Source organism: Aquarana catesbeiana, linkage group LG03 (assembly GCF_042186555.1).
Source record: "Aquarana catesbeiana isolate 2022-GZ linkage group LG03, ASM4218655v1, whole genome shotgun sequence".
Lineage (NCBI taxonomy): Eukaryota > Metazoa > Chordata > Amphibia > Anura > Ranidae > Aquarana > Aquarana catesbeiana.
Genome location: NC_133326.1, coordinates 714068205 through 714085295, shown reverse-complemented (window position 1 = coordinate 714085295; position 17091 = coordinate 714068205).

The following is a 17091-nucleotide window of genomic DNA, read 5'->3' as shown; positions in this document are numbered from 1 at the left end:
TTGGTGGCCTGAGGAGTCCTTATCTAAGGGAGGGCAGTGTGGTCCAAAAGTCCCAGAGATCATGAACAGCAGCAGATGACATCTGTGTCCCCAGGCTGTGGTGATACGAGAGACTGCAGCTTTTGTCAGACCAGACTGAACCCAGGGTCATCACTCTCAGGTCTTCCTTCCATGATTCCTTACACGCGGTGGCTGTGGTGGTGGAGTTGTGGCAGCAGGAGGAGGAGGAGGAGGATGGTCCAACTCAACCACGTCGGTCTTGGGTGTTAGTTCACCACTCACCCCCTTACGTAGGACTTTGTACATAAGGTCCTCACAGAGCTTGCGTTGACCCTCCTGCATGCCCTGCAATTTGGTGGCAGCCATGCAGGCAAAGGCCTCTTCAGGAGTTGGTAAGGCTCGTAGGGACGCCGAAGCCTCCTGGATCAGCCTAAATGCTGAATCCTGCACGGGACTCGGAGTGGCCTTCCTGGCTCATTTATATGGCAGGCGGAGGGGAGGGACCTGAGACTCAGGCTGCGACTGGTCCCTGGCTTCTCCTGGCTGACACTTAGCCCCGCCTCCTCCTGGCTGCCACTAATCCCCGCCTCCTCCTGACTGCCACATTCCACAACCTCCTCCTGGCTGAGGTCTTCCTGTGTATGAAAAAGGGACATAGTTTTAGTATTTTCTTCATCAATCACACACAATTTTCACCTCCTGACTGCTGCAAATTGAATGTTAACAAATATAACAGACTATCCTTCTGAGCCCAGCAGTTTTCATTCTTGTCCCAATTTTGGGTGCCCATTACTGTCTATTGATATGTAAAACACTTTCAAGCAGCAATTAGTGATCAATAATAACATCTAGTAAACATCATTTCTTTATTGACCAGAAAAATGTTGAACAATGCTATACCTGACTCCAGCTGGGCTCCTCCACTTCTTCCTGGCTGGAAGGCCCAGGTTGGACATCGGAAGCCTCAGCTGGTATGGAAGGAAGCGTGGAAGGAAGAGTAGAGAGGGATTCCCTGACTTCAGTGTGTTCCGACAGAAACTGCAGTCTCTCATAGTACCACAGCCTGGGGTCATAAAGGTCATCTGCTGCAGCTCCGGATCTCTGGGAATCTGTGACCTTCTTGCGCTCCCTGAGATAAGTGCTCCTCAGGCCACCAATTTTGGCTTTTAAATAAGGGATGGTTGCTGTGGGGACCACCGGCTTCACCAACTCCAGCAGTTTCTCCAGCGCTGCCTGCCTCTTCTGTTTGTGATTATAGTGGGGGTGTCTCACTTGCCACAGACAGGGCAGCTCCCTGTATTTGTCAATGAACAGGGGCAGGAAATTGTGGTCGTTGAACCTATCCATTTTCTCTGCAAGACACAACACAAGACAAACCCTAATGTCAGGCCAAACTCCCCTAATCTTGTTACAATATAGGCTTCCATTTCGAAGCAGTATAGGCGCAAGTTTAGATCTTACCTTCGTTATCACGATCGGCGTCTCCGATGCTCCTTCCTCCGCTCACAGATCGTACGTAATACGCACGTGTGTTACGCTTTATACACACTGCGCGTGCGTATAACTCCGCCCGCCCCTGACGTTCTTTCTAGTCTATTCCCCGCCCCTTTTCTTTCGGCGCAGTGGGGGAAGAGCACATGGCGGATAGACAGCAGGTGCATGCTAATTGTAGCAACGAGGAGGAGGAGGAGGAGGGAAGGCCGGATCCGGACACGTCCCAATCCAGAAGGAGATTTAAGGACTCAAATATGTCCTTTGGGGAGATGTTGGAGATGGTGGACATCCTGAAGAGGGCCGACTATGAGGGGAAGTATGGGCCTTACCCCAACCCCAATGTCTGAAAGGCCAAGATCATGGCGAAAGTTTTTAGGAGTCTGCACCGGCATTTCGGGGTACGACAATCGAAAGATCAGCTCAGGAAACGGTGGTCGGACCTCAAATTACGAGAACATGAGCAGTACAGAAAGATCCGGAGAGTGCTGCAAAAAAGTAAGTAGTTGTGCTGTGTTCCTATTCTTTATGTTTATTACGTTCGTGCTGCTCCATGTGCTTTTAGGAACTGTTGTACAGTTTAAAATGGCAACTTTCATGTTCATGGGCACATTATTCGTTCGTATCAAACATTTTTCGTTCCAACTATAAAATACCATTGTTTAGCCCATATGCATTTTGCCACCATTTTGACGCCCTATACTTGTCTTCAAACAATTGGGTTGTGTAGATGGCTTTGTTACTAGAATGAAATGCAAACTAGATTCTGTGTAAGGAGAGGACACTCAGCAGCTGTTTTCACATCTGGACACTGGAGCACTAGTGTGGGACACAAGAACACCATTTTTATTAGGGGGGGCCACACAGGTGCTCCAGTGTATACTATAGGGGGGGGGGCTACATCTGTGAAGCTTGTACAAAACAGGTAAAGTATTGCATGTTGACAAAGGACACTAAAAAAGCTACATCTTGGAACTCTGCTAAAATTGACAATTGTACCCCACTTCCAAGCAATGTTTCATCTTTATAGTTCTGCCATCAAATATCTGTGTGCTAAGTATACCATTTTTGTTTTACATAGGGGATCAAAGACTCGGAGGACACCCCTCATCCGGGGAGACCAGAGCCCCCCCCCTCTGGAAGAAGGGGAAATCCCCCAACACAATCTGAGCAGGAGGAGGAAGACGTGGTGGAACTAGTCACCACAACAGGTGAGTGTCTGCGACCACAGGCTCAGATAAGAGATGGATGGTGGCATTTTTTTGAAACCTAATTCATTTTGGGGTTCCTCTCTTTTTAGGTGATCGTGAGGGTGTGGATCCAGATCCTTTCACATCTGAAAGTGCCCAGATCCTGATCGGGGAGATCATGGGGTGTAATTTACAATTGGAAATCATCAAGCAAAACATCAATGATGTTATTCCAAAAACTAAAAACATCATTGATGTTTTGGGGCGAGTTTAAAGCCCCTCCAAATCACTTTCTTCTTTTGTGTGCTACAATGTGCTAAATGTTTTTGTGATTTTCCCAAAGCCAAATTTGGAGGATGCACACAGTGTGTCAACATGTGCTATCTGCCATCACGGGACATCAATGGACGCGTTTTGGGGGTGCAACCCCTTCCTCAATAATAAAGTAGCTGAGAGGAAGAGCTTGCTCCCCCAAAACACATCCCTTGATCCCCCGTGATGGCAGCTAGCACATGTTGACATTGGTAAATTGGTGTGCATCTTCCAAATTTGGCTTTTCCTGGGGTGACTTCACCCGATCTGAACGCTATATCAAACACAGTTCCTAAATACTCATGTCTGATATTGCCTTCAAATTCAACCAAATGTGACGTTTGTAAGTTCAAGATTTGTGTCTTTTCTTGTTGGTTTTACACATGCCTGTTTTATCTAAAATGGACATTTTGAGTTTTGATAATGCCACCACAAAAATTGGTATACAACAAACATGTTGGTTTGTTTGAAAAACCTTTGGTAAATGCACATGTGATTGTGCAGGTATTAAAAAGATTGTTAATCAAGAATGTGTGGATTATTGTCTCAATGCTACAACACTTTTGGGGTGATGTAATTGTTGTTTTCTGAGAAAATGGGGGTTATTTCCTAAGGGCAAATCCACTTTGCACTACAAGTACAGGTTCAGTGCAGTTGCAAGTGCACTTGTAGTGAAATGTGTTTTTGCATTTAGTAAATAACAGCCAACAGTGCTTTATACAGGTTACACAATCATGCCATTTTCTGCACTCAAAACATTTCTGTCAGGGTCAGCTAAAACAAACACAAGCAGTAAATGTCGACAAAGAATTTCTTTTTTTTTATTATAAAAAGGCTTCACAGATTTGCTGGCATATTGATAGCCCCCCTACCCGCAAAGAACTCCAGGTAGCGTAACCGGACATCACGGGCACTCAGGGAGGGCAAGCCAGGACAGCCACTTTCAAGCGCCGTCAGTGTGGTTTGATGTATCATTCCGGCCTCAGGCCCAGCTGAGCCAGCATAGTTGGCCGAATGTTTCCTTAAAAAGTTATGGAGAACACAGCACGCAAGTATAATATGGTTCAGTTTATACTCCGCCATATGGATGGGTGTCATAAATAGGCGGATCCGGCTGGCCAGGATTCCAAATGTGTTCTCCACCACTCTTCGGGCTCTGGCCAGCCGGTAATTAAAAAGCCTCTGTTCCGGGGTGAGGGTCCTCATTGGGAATGGCCGCATCAGGTGGTCCCCCAGCGCAAACGCTTCATGAGCAACTAACACAAATGGGAGTCCTTCAACATTGTCCTCTGGAGCTGGCAAGTCCAAGCTGCCATTCTGGAGACGCCTGTAAAACTCCATCTGGGCGATGACTCCACCATCGGACATCCGGCCATTCTTCCCCACGTCCACATACAGGAAGTCGTAATTAGCCGACACCACCGCCAACATCACTATACTATTGAACCCCTTGTAATTATAATAGTACGACCCCGAGTTGGGTGGTGGGATGATGTGGACGTGTTTCCCATCAATTGCCCCTCCGCAGTTAGGAAAGTCCCACCGCTGGGCAAAGTGGGAGGCCACAGACTGCCATTCCTGTGGCGTGGAAGGAAACTGTTGAGGAAAAAACAATAAACATTACTATTTTTTCACAGAAACATGGCAAGCAGATTAGACACAAACATTATGGGGCAACCTCCAGATAAAATTTAGTAAGGGGAATTTAACAAGGCCAAAGTATTAGGTACACCTATCATATTCCCCCTCCCCCCCCCTCTCATGAGCCATTTCTAACATTATAGGGGGGGAACTCTTGGACAGGTAACCCTCTTCACTTCATTGAGAGATGAATACCTAAATAATGGGTATTACTTGGAACAGCCCCTCCTTAGTTACACTATTGGCAGACCACTGGACAGGTAAGAAATGTCATAATACAAAGATATAAATACACACTGTACACATTTGAGGACATTTGGACATTCTGCTATTACCTATCAAGATAATATTAGGATACAAAAACGTGAAACAGTACCATTTGAAAGTATACAGGCAGGCCCTTGCACTACATGCTTTGGGGAATTCATCCATAAATCTGACCAGTAAAGAGGTGGGTATAGTGTGTATGGGTTTGGCAAAGTCAGCAGATAGATGATTGAGGATACATAGAGAATTGGGATCAGCTGACTTAGCAGTTGGGGGAGGGAAGGTTACTAAAAATTATTTGGGGACAACAACAAAAAAAAGCCTCTGGCACTCTGCCAGAATTTAAATCAAAAATAACATTTCCAAACATTTTAGGGGGTGTTTGGGGTAAAGCACTCTTATGGAGCTGATAAAATACATTGTTAAGTGACTACATGAGGTGAATATAGGCCAGGAGACACCATGCTGGGGAGGTTAGTGAAGGGCAAATATGTATGAAGGACCTAAAATAATAATAACATAAAAATTCAGCATGCATGAGAACAAAGGGGACATTCACAGCATATTCCAATCATGGTAATTAGGGAATGAGGAAAGAAATACAATATATTAGCAAACATTCAATACAATAAAATGTGATATTAAAGGATAAAAATCTTACCTTCATATACTCCTTCTGCAGGACCTGGATGATGGCAGAACAGGTCTCTGGGATAATGATCCCCAGAGCCTGGGGGGAGATGCTTGTCGAGAACTTCAAGTCCTGCAGGCTTCTCCCTGTCGCCAAATACCGCAGGGTAGCGACCAGCCTCTGCTCCGCAGTGATGGCTTGCCTCATGCAGGTATCCTGCCTGCTAATATAAGGGGTCAGCGAAGCCAACAAACGGTGAAACACGGGGTCCGTCATCCTGAGAAAGTTCCTGAAATCATCAGGATTATTCTCACGGATCTCACGGAGCAAAGGCATATGAGAGAACTGGTCACGCTGAAGCAACCAATTCTTTGTCCATGAACTCCTCCCCACCCTGTTCATGGACTGGACTTGTGTCAAGGTCAGGACCCCAACACCAAGCCCCCGCACAGCACGAACTCTACGAGGAGTACGCATACTAAACATGGCTAGAAAATGGTCGGCTGCTCAGAACTAAGTAACAGAACGCACTGAAGAACAGCAAGGCCTGTGAAAAGCGACCTGATAAACAGTAACGAACGAACAAGAATACAATGACTACTTAAAGTCACGCGGAACTTGCTTGCACGCACTGAAGAGCAGATACAAACCCAGAAGCACAAACTGAACAGCAGAAAATGATCTGAAAGCCACGAGTCTGAAAAAGCGCGAATCGTCTCTCACCAAACTTTTACTAACACGAGATTAGCAAAAGGAGCCCAAAGGGTGCCGCGCTTGGTTCTGAACCGGCCTTTTCTAGTCTCGTCGTACGTGGTGTACATGACCGCGTGGTTGCTGATTGAAAATTCCGACAACTTTGTGCGACCGTGTGTAGACAAAAAAAGTTTGAGCCAACATCCGTCGGAAAAAATCCTAGGATTTTGTTGTCGGAATGTCCGACCGTGTGTACGCCCTATAACCGTAAAAAAAAATTTAAAGCGTCGCCTATGGAAATTCATTGCTACCATAGTTTGTCGCCATTCCACGAGTGCGTGCAATTATAAAGCGTGACATGTTTGGTATCTATTTATCTATTCATCTTTCACATTATACAAAAAAATTGGGGTAACTTTACTGTTTGGATTTTTTAAAATTCATGGAAGTGTCCTTTTTCCAAAAATTTGCGTTTAAAACACCGCTGCACAAATACCGTGTGATATAAAATATTGCAACAATCACAATTTTATTTTCTAGATTCTCTGCTAAAAAAATATATATAATATTTGGGGGTTCTAAGTAATTTTCTAGCAAAAAATACGGATTTTAACTTGTAAACACCAAATTTCAAAAATAGGCTTAGTCATGAAAGGGTTAATATTTGGCATACAGTTTGTATGACTGAATTTGCATCGCATTGGTCCGCACTGGAATCGGATGGCATGGGTGTTCCGATTCCTGTACCATTTCACAGTACACATTGCCATATCCAAACCAATCTGGGGGTGTCCTTAACTTCGCATTGACACCCGCAGCAGTTGTCAGTTGTCAGTAGGGATGAGCCGAACACCCCCCTGTTCGGTTCGCACCAGAACATTCGAACAGGAAAAAAGTTCGCTCGAACACGCGAACACCGTTAAAGTCTATGGGACACGAACATGAATAATCAAAAGTGCTCATTTTAAAGGCTTATATGCAAGGTATTGTCATAAAAAGTGTTTGGGGACCCGGGTCCTGCCCCAGGGGACATGGATCAATGCAAAAAACATTTTTAAAAACGGCCGTTTTTTCAGGAGCAGTGATTTTAATAATGCTTAAAGTCAAACAATAAAAGTGTAATATCCCTTTAAATTTCGTACCTGGGGGGTGTCTATAGTATGCCTGTAAAGGGGCGCATGTTTCCCGTGTTTAGAACACTCTGACAGGAAAATGACATTTCGAAGGAAAAAAACCCATTTAAAACTACCCGCGGCAGATCCTGCCCCTCGTGTGAAATGGTAAGGAAGAAGAGAAGAGGATGAAGAAGAAGATGAAGAGAAGAGCGGGAGCCTCCCCCATGCCATGGGTGCGGAGCGGCACGAGGAGAAGAAGATAGAAGACGCCGCGGAGGAGATGCTGGACGAGAACGCAGGGAGGAAGAACCAGAAGAGCCAGAAGAACCAGAAGAAGATGAAGGAAGATAGAAGAAAGAAGAAGCATTTAAATAAAGGAATTGTCAAAAACTGTCTCTTGTCATTTTTAACATTTTTGACAGTTTTTTAGTGAAATGGTAGGGGTAAGTACCCCCTTACCATTTCACACAGGGGAGGGGCCGGGATCTGGGGGTCCCCTTGTTAAAGGGGGCTACCAGATTCCGATAAGCCCCCCCGCCCGCAGACCCCCACAACCACCGTCCAGGGTTGTGGGGATGAGGCCCTTGTCCTCATCAACATGGGGACAAGGTGTTTTGGGGGGCTACCCCAAAGCACCCTCCCAATGTTGAGGGCATGTGGCCTGGTACAGTTCAGGAGGGGGGGCCGCACTCTCGTCCCCCCCTCTTTTCCTGCGGCCTGCCAGGTTGCGTGCTCGGATAAGGGTCTGGTATGGATTTTTGGGGGGACCCCACGCCTTTTTTTTTTTTTTTATGGCACGGTGTTCCCCTTTAAAATCCATACCAGACCTGAAGGGTCTGGTATGGAATTTAGGGGGAACCCCATGTCATTTTTTCTTTTAAATTTTGGCCGGGGTTCCCCTTAATATCCATACCAGACCTGAAGGGCCTGGTATGGAATTTAGGGGGACTCCCACGTCATTTTTTTTTTTGGTGTGGGGTTTCCCTGTGGGGAATTCCCATGCCGTTTTTATCAATGAACTTCTATGTGTATTGTCAGCAATGCAATAGCCGCGGGTAGTTTTAAATGGGTTTTTTTCCTTCGAAATGTAATTTTGCTGTCAGACTGTTCTAAACACGGGAAACATGCGCCCCTTTACAGGCATACTATAGACACCCCCCAGGTACGAAATTTAAAGGGATATTACACTTTTATTGTTTGACTTTAAGCATTATTAAAATCACTACTCTTGAAAAAACGGCCGTTTTTAAAACTTTTTTTTTGCATTGATACATGTCCCCTGGGGCAGGACCCGGGTCCCCAAACACTTTTTATGACAATAACTTGCATATAAGCCTTTAAAATTAGCACTTTTGATTTCTCCCATAGACTTTTAAAGGGTGTTCTGCGGCATTCGAATTTGCCGCAAACACCCCAAATTGTTCGCTGTTCGGCGAACTTGCGAACAGCCAATGTTCGAGTCGAACATGAGTTCGACTCGAACTCGAAGCTCATCCCTAGTTGTCAGTGTGAACTGCTGGCAATTTAGGTGCAATGCAGAAACCCGCACAGGAATTGCAGGGTTTCCCACAACACACCAGTGAGAACCCAGCCTGAACCTCTAAAAGTCTTTACCACTGTGCTGTAAGTACACAAATTTCAAATGGTTTCCGGGTGGCCCATTAGGTCATATTCTGCAGGTAGTACTGCCCACCAAACAATTCAGGGAATTTTTGCCATACTATGATATAAAGCATCACAGCCTGGCATGTGTATACCTCCATATTCAAAACAATTTATCAAGATTTCTCCTTATATTCAACATTTACTATAATCTGTACCCAGGACTAGCTACACATTCTAATGCATATCAGGTCTGACATGCGTACTACTACTACTCTCTAACCGGTTACGGACCAGCCGCCGCAGTTTTACTGCGGCAGGTTGCCCGCCGAGAGCTCCGTGAGTCCAACTGCGGGTCCTGCGGACTCGATGTCCGCGGAGATACCCGCGATCGTCTCACGGAGAGGAAGAACAGGGAGATGCTGATGTAAACAAACATTTCCTCGTTCTGCCTAGTGACAGGACACTGATCACCGCTCTCTTTACTCGGGAGCGGTGATCAGTGTTGTGTCACACGTAGCCCCTCCCCCCCACAGTTAGAATCACTCCCTAGGACACACTTAACCCCTACAGCGCCCCCTCCTGGTTAACCCCTTCACTGCCAGTCACATTTACACAGTAATTAATGCATTTTTAATTGCACTGATCGCTATATAAATGACAATGGTCCAAAAATAGCACCAAAATTGTCCGATGTGTCCGCCATAATGTCGCAGTCACGATAAAAATCGCTGATCGCCGCCATTATTGGTAAAAATAAATTATTAATAAAAATGCCATAAATCTATACCCTATTTTGTAGACGCTATAACTTTTGCGCAAACCAATCAATAAATGCTTATTGCAATTTTTTTTACCAAAAATACGTAGAAGAATACGTATCGACCTAAACTGAGGGAAAAAAAATGTTTTTATATATTTTTTGGGGATATTTATTATAGCAAAAAGTAAAAAATATTGCTTTTTTTCAAAATTGTCGCTCTTTTTTTGTTACTTTGTTACATAGTAGGTGAGGTTGAAAAAAGACACAAGTCCATCAAGTCCAACCTATGTGTGATTATGTTTTTGTTTATAGCGCAAAAAATAAAAACCGCAGAGGTGATCAAATACCACCAAAAGAAAGCTCTATTTGTGGGGAAAAAGGATGTCAATTTTGTTTGGGAGCCACGTCGCATGACCGCGCAATTGTCAGTTAAAGCGACGCAGTGCCGAATCGCAAAAAGTGCTCTGGTCTTTGGCCAGCCAAATCCTCCGAGGCTGAAGTGGCTAAGAATAAGGATATGTGTATACTCTGACAGGTGAAGATATGCATAAGAGGAAGTATGTCAGACCCGATATGCTTTAGAATGTTTACCTCCATATATCTGCTTTTGCAATTAGGGGGTCATTGGGAGATTTGGTAAGTTGTAATCATTGCAGCAGCCTGCTGTAACCAGTACATACATTTCAGCGCTGCATATACTTCTCTAACTCCTCCCAACTATTTGGCGGGGGGGGCGCAGTTTGGCATTTTCGCCCTGGGCACTAGTTGACCTTGTCCCACCACTGATTGGAAGTCCTAAGTGCGGCGTTGAGAAATGTTCAACTATGCAAAAGATAAAAAACGATCAGCAGGAAGGACTAGACCTACTAATAAATATTATTGGTGGAAACGTAAAAAAGGTGCCAGACAACGGCTTCAATCAAAAACATGTATATAAGATGATGACTAAAAAAGTCTTGCTTTAAAAATCCATTCAAAAATACTGGTAAAATCCAAACCTGGTGGCAAAAAAGTTTTGAAAAAAAAGATGAGATATTACCGAGATACAACTGAATCTTTTTCTTTTGCAAATGTAATTGAAAAATGTCACTGTATTATTGGGGAGAATATATATATATATATATATATATATATATATACACAGTATCTAACAAAAGTGAGTACACCCCTCACATTTTTGTAAATATTTTATTATATCTTTTCATGTGACAACACTGAAGAAATGACACTTTGCTACAATGTAAAGTAGTGAGTGTACAGCTTGTATAACAGTGTAAATTTGCTGTCCCCTCAAGATAACTCAACACACAGCCATTAATGTCTAAACCGCTGGTAACAAAAGTGAGTACACCCCTAAGTGAAAATGTCCAAATTGGGCCCAATTAGCCATTTTTCCTCCCTGGTGTCATGTGACTCATTAGTGTTACAAGGTCTCAGGTGTGAATAGGGATCAGGAGTGTTACATTTGGTGTTATCGCTCTCACTCTCTCATACTGGTCAGTGGAAGTTCAACATGGCACCTCATGGCAAAGAACTCATTGAGGATCTGAAAAAAAGAATTGTTGCTTTTACATAAAGAATAGACATGTGCACAACCAAAAAAATGTGTTTATTTTCGTTTTCGTTTCATTAGTTTATTATTTTTTTAGTTTTTCGGGTCATTCGTTATGATCGCGATTCGTAAATTCGTTCATTCGTAAATTCGTAAATGCGTTCATTCGTACATTCGTTCATTCGTAATTCGAACATTCGTTCATTCGTACATTCGTTCATTCGTACATTCGTACATTTTTACATTTGTACATTTGTAAATTCATACATTCGTACAATCGTACATTTGTAAATTAGAAAATTCGGAAATTTGTAAATTCGAAGTTTGAAAATCCAAAAACCCGAAAATTCAAAAATCTGAAATAGTAACAAATACAAATTTAACCGAAGTTACAAATTATCCAAAACGAATGCTGCATCTAAACAGATGGAACGGAACAAATTAATAATAAATAATAATAATAAAACGTTGTTATTATTATTATTGTTATTTATTATTATTAATTCATTATGTTCCATTCCGTTTTTTCGGATCATTCATAACTTCGGATAAATTTGTACGTGTTACGTTCACTAACAGCCAAATTTAAAAGGAAATTACAATACCTATAATTTAAAAGTTACTAGTAATTACTAATAGTTAAGTTATTATTAGTTAACTATTATTTCAGATTTCCGAATTTTCGAATTTACAAATTTACGAATTCACTAATTTACTAATGTACGAATGCACGAATGTACGAATGTACGAATGTAAATTGCGAATGTACGAATGTTCGAATGCCCGAATTTACGAATGTCCAATTTTATCGAATTTATGAATATTCGGAAAAAATTCGTTAAACGGGTTTTCGTTATTTCGGATGTGCTGCAGCAGAAGATGAACCGGCAGTTGACGGTGGTTGACGCCACGCCAGCTTAAGGCAGGAATGGTGGTTTGCGACAATGGCACCAACCTCCTCCCTCTGACAGGGAAAACTGAACCATGTGCCCTGTTTGGCTCACGTCCTTAACTTGGTGGTGCAGCGGTTCTTGGGCCGGTACCCAGGCTTACAGGATGTCCTGAGGCAGGCCAGGAAAGTCTGTGTGCATTTCCGCCGGACATATAATGACAGTGCTCGGCTGACTGACCTCCAAAAGGAATTTAACCTGCCCAAGAACCGCCTAGTCTGTGACATGCCCACCAGGTGGAACTCGACGTTGGCCATGCTGCAGCGGCTACAGACGCAGCAGAGGGCCATCAATGAGCACCTGTGTGACTATGGCACCAGGACAGGGTCAGGGGAGCTTGTTTTTTTTCCTCCACGCCAGTGGGCCATGATCAGGGATGCATGCACTGTCCTGTCACCATTTGAGGAGGCCATGAGGATGGTGAGCAGTGACAGTGCATGCATCAGTGACACTGTCCCTCTTGTCCACCTGTTGGAGCACACGCTGCGTGGAATAATGGACAGAGCACTTGAGGCAGAACAGAGGCAGGAAGAGGAGGACTTCCTTAACTCTCAAGGTCCCCTTTATCCAGTGTTCCTGCATGCCCGCCAATCACACAGGAAGAGGACGAGGAGGAGGAGGAGGATTGTGTCAGGATGAAGGTGGAGCCTGGCACTCAGCATCAGCAGCAGTCTTCAAGGGATCATTTACAGTCCCAAGAAACCCATGGACTTGTACGTGGCTGGGAGGAGGTGGCTGCGGATCATGTCGTCCTTAGTGACCCAGAGGACTGCAGACCGAATGCCTCAGCAAACCTACGCTGCATGGCCTCCCTGATCCTGCAAAGCCTGCGGAAGGATCCTCGTATTCGTGGTATCAAGGAGAGGTATCATTACTGGCTGGAAACCCTTCTTGATCCACATTACAAGGGTAAGGTTGCGTACCTTATCTTGCCATCACAGAGGGAGCAGAGGATGAAACATCTTCAGGAGGCGGTGGAGAAGTTGGCCGTTTGACCGATGCGTTCAGACAATTTTTTAGTCCGCAGCCCCAAGGTATGATCGGTTCCAGCAACCATTGCTAGTGTCTGATTTACATGGTGCAGGAATACCTAGGGGCAAGATCTGACTTGGACACCTTTCCCATCGAAAATCCTCTGGGTTACTGGGTCTTGAGAATGGATCACAGTATGCAATTGAGGTACTGGCCTGTCCTGCATCCAGCGTTCTTCCGGAATGCACATTCAGTGCTGCTGGAGGCTTTGTAACCAATCACAGGGTGCGCCTGTCCACCGACTCGGTCGATCGACTGACCTTCATAAAAATGAATCAGTCTTGGATCACCACCAGCTACCAAGCACCTGATGCTGATGTAACCGAATAATTTTTTTTTAAATGTCAAATCCCTTCAAGACTGCCTATGCTGATGCTGAGTGACTATCCTGTTATGCTGAGTGACTATCCTCTTCCTCCTCAATGATCGTGCTGATAGCTTGTAAGAACATTTTTGGTTCTGGGCGCGGCCACCAGTGGCTAAGGCCCAATTTTTCAGCCCCTGTTTATCAGGGGCGTGGAATTACAATTTTTGATGCAACACTTTGCAGCAGGGCTCATTCCTGCGCTCCAACTAGTGTATCTGTGAGGGGTTGCAGTGTTGTGGCACCAGTGCCTAAGGCCCAATTTTTCTGCCCCTGTTCAACAGGGGCATGTAATTACAATTCTTGATCTAATATTTCACAGCAGGGCCCGTTTCTGCGCCCACCAAGAGTAACTGTGAGGACTTATGCCCCGTACACACGGTCGGATTTTCCGATGGAAAATGTCCGATCGGAGCGTGTTGTTGGAAATTCCGACCGTGTGTGGGCTCCATCGGACATTTTCCATCGGATTTTCCGACACACAAAGTTGGACAGCAGGAGATAAAATTTTCCGACAACAAAATCCGTTGTCGGAAATTCCGATCGTGTGTACACAAATCCGACGGACAAAGTGCCACGCATGCTCAGAATAAATAAAGAGATGAAAGCTATTGGCCACTGCCCCGTTTATAGTCCCGACGTACATGTTTTACGTCACCGCGTTTAAAACGATCGGATTTTCCGACAACTTTGTGTGACCGTGTGTATGCAAGACAAGTTTGAGCCAACATCCGTCAGAAAAAATCCTAGGATTTTGTTGTCGGAATGTCCGAACAAAGTCCGACCGTGTGTACGGGGCATTACAGTGTTGTGGCACCAGCACCACCACCACCACCACCAAAGGCCCAATTTTTCTGCCCTTGTTCAACAGGTGCATTTAATTACAATTCTTGATATAATATTTCACAGCAGGGCCCATTCCAGCGCCCACCAAGAGTAACTGTGAGGACTTACAGTGTTGTGGCACCTGCACCACCACCACCAAAGGCCCAATTTTTCTACCACTGTTCAACAATGGCATGTAATTACAATTCTTGATCTAATATTTCACAGCAGGGCCCCTTCCTGCGCCCACCAAGAGTAACTGTGAGGACTTACAGTGTTGTGGCACCAGCACCACCACCACCACCAAAGGCCCAATTTTTCTGCCCTTGTTCAACAGGTGCATGTAATTACAATTCTTGATATAATATTTCACAGCAGGGCCCATTCCAGCGCCCACCAAGAGTAACTGTGAGGACTTACAGTGTTGTGGCACCAGCACCACCACCACCACCAAAGGCCCAATTTTTCTACCACTGTTCAACAATGGCATGTAATTACAATTCTTAATCTAATATTTCACAGCAGGGCCCCTTCCTGCGCCCACCAAGAGTAACTGTGAGGGCTTACAGTGTTGTGGCAACACCACCACCACCACCAAAGGCCCAATTTTTCTGACCCTGTTCAACAGGTGCATGTAATTACAATTCTTGATATAATATTTCACAGCAGGGCCCGTTCCAGCGCCCACCAAGAGTAACTGTGAGGGCTTACAGTGTTGTGGCAACACCAACATCTAAGGCTCAAATTTCTGCAGAGTATATAGGGCAGGCCCCTACTTTCAAACATCCAACTTACAAACGACTCCTACTTGCAAACGGAAGGAGACAACAGGAAGTGAGATGAAATCTACCCCTAGAAAGGGAAATCCTCTCCTGTAAGAGTTAATATGGGAAAAACGTGTCTCATCTCCACTGATGCTTTATCACCAATCCTTGTTTCACTAAAAACCCCAAATTTTCAAAAAACATTTGTCATTGGGACAGAAAGTGAGGTGAAATCTTCTGAAGAGGTGCACAGACAGCAAAACAAATGTTATAGGGGTGATAACCCTTCCCTATGTTTTCCAAAAAGCTTAAAAATAGATTTTTTGGCTGGAGCCATATTGCCGGGACCCGACATTACATTAAAGCCGCAAGCAGTTTTAAATGACAGGTACGATATTTAAAGGAATATTTCACATTTTTTTTCACTTTAAGCATCATTAAAATCACTGCTCTCTAAAAACGTCAGTTTTTAAAACTGTATTTTGCATTGATCCATGTCCCCTGGGGCAGGACCCGGGTCCCCAAACCCTTTTTGGGACAATAACTTGCATATTAGCCTTTAAAATTAGCACTTTCGATTTTGAACGCTCGAGTCCCATAGACTTTAACGGGGTTCTAAAGTTTGCGCAAACTTTCGGTCCGTTCGCAGGTTCTGGTGCGAACCGAACTGGGGGGTGTTCGGCTCATCCCTACTCATGATGAATGCCAGTGTGATGGGCTGGGAAGGTGTCGTAGGGACAGAAAAGGTTCAAGGGAAATGGTAGTCAGGGTAGTCCGTAACTCCATCAACATTCCTGAGGGCCATTTGCCTATCCCTTCTGCATTGGACCAAAAATTTCAGGGATGACTAACAAGGGTCGCAGGCAGTGGTGGCCCATCCATAGAGGGTGCACGGGTGCCACCCCCCCCCCCCCCAAGCTATTCTAAAAGAAAAAAAGTCACACAGCGGTCTATGGGAAGCTTCCAAGCATGCAATCAGTTGATTGCAAGCTGGAAAGCTGATTTGCCCGTGTTTAGGGAGTAACCGGGGCGCAATCGATGCACCCGCAAACACTCCCACTCTACAATTATTTGTCGAATTTGTCCCTTTCCTTTTTTTGATTGGCGGGTACCGTAGGACAGTGGGCGGTGCTTTTTGCGTCACCGCGTCATCACTTCTGGTTTCCTGGCCGTCACTGTGACTGTAGACTGTGGAGTTGACTGAATGATTGGGCATGTGATGGAGTCCTGAGCAAGCGGAGTCTGTGAGTAACGGTAAGTGCCGGCGCCTCGGGCCTCAGGCTCAGCTGCTGTCTCAGTCAGACAGTGACTTCTCCTGCACTGAACTTGTGAGATCTAGCCGCCCCTCCATTCCTCCGCACACACTTCCCTGTGCTTCTCTGCAGAGTCAGTCATTCTCTCTCTTCTCCACTCGAGTCAGACTGGGCCCAGGCCAGGGCGGAGGATCGCACTGGAGCCATCATTTGGGGATTATTTCTTTCTGCTCTACCTGGATGTCACACACATATAGCTGTATACACTACATATACACAAATTGTGAGTACATCTGCCCTGTGTAGTGTATACAGCTATATACACCCACATTCTTCCTTTCTATATATATATAGAGATTCTCTATATACAGGAAGGAAGAATGTGGGTGTATATAGCTGTATACATTACACAGGACATATGTATTCACCATTTCTGTATATTATCTGTTTGTTAGTGTATATAGCTATATACACCCACCTTCTTCCTTCCAGTATATAGATATTCTCTATATACAGGAAGGAAGAAGGTGGGTGTATATAGCTGTATACAATTGTAGACAGATATACACAAATTGTGATTACGTCTGTCCTGTTTAGTGTATACAGCTGGTGGGCACAGATTTGACAGCACTGGTGGGCACAGATG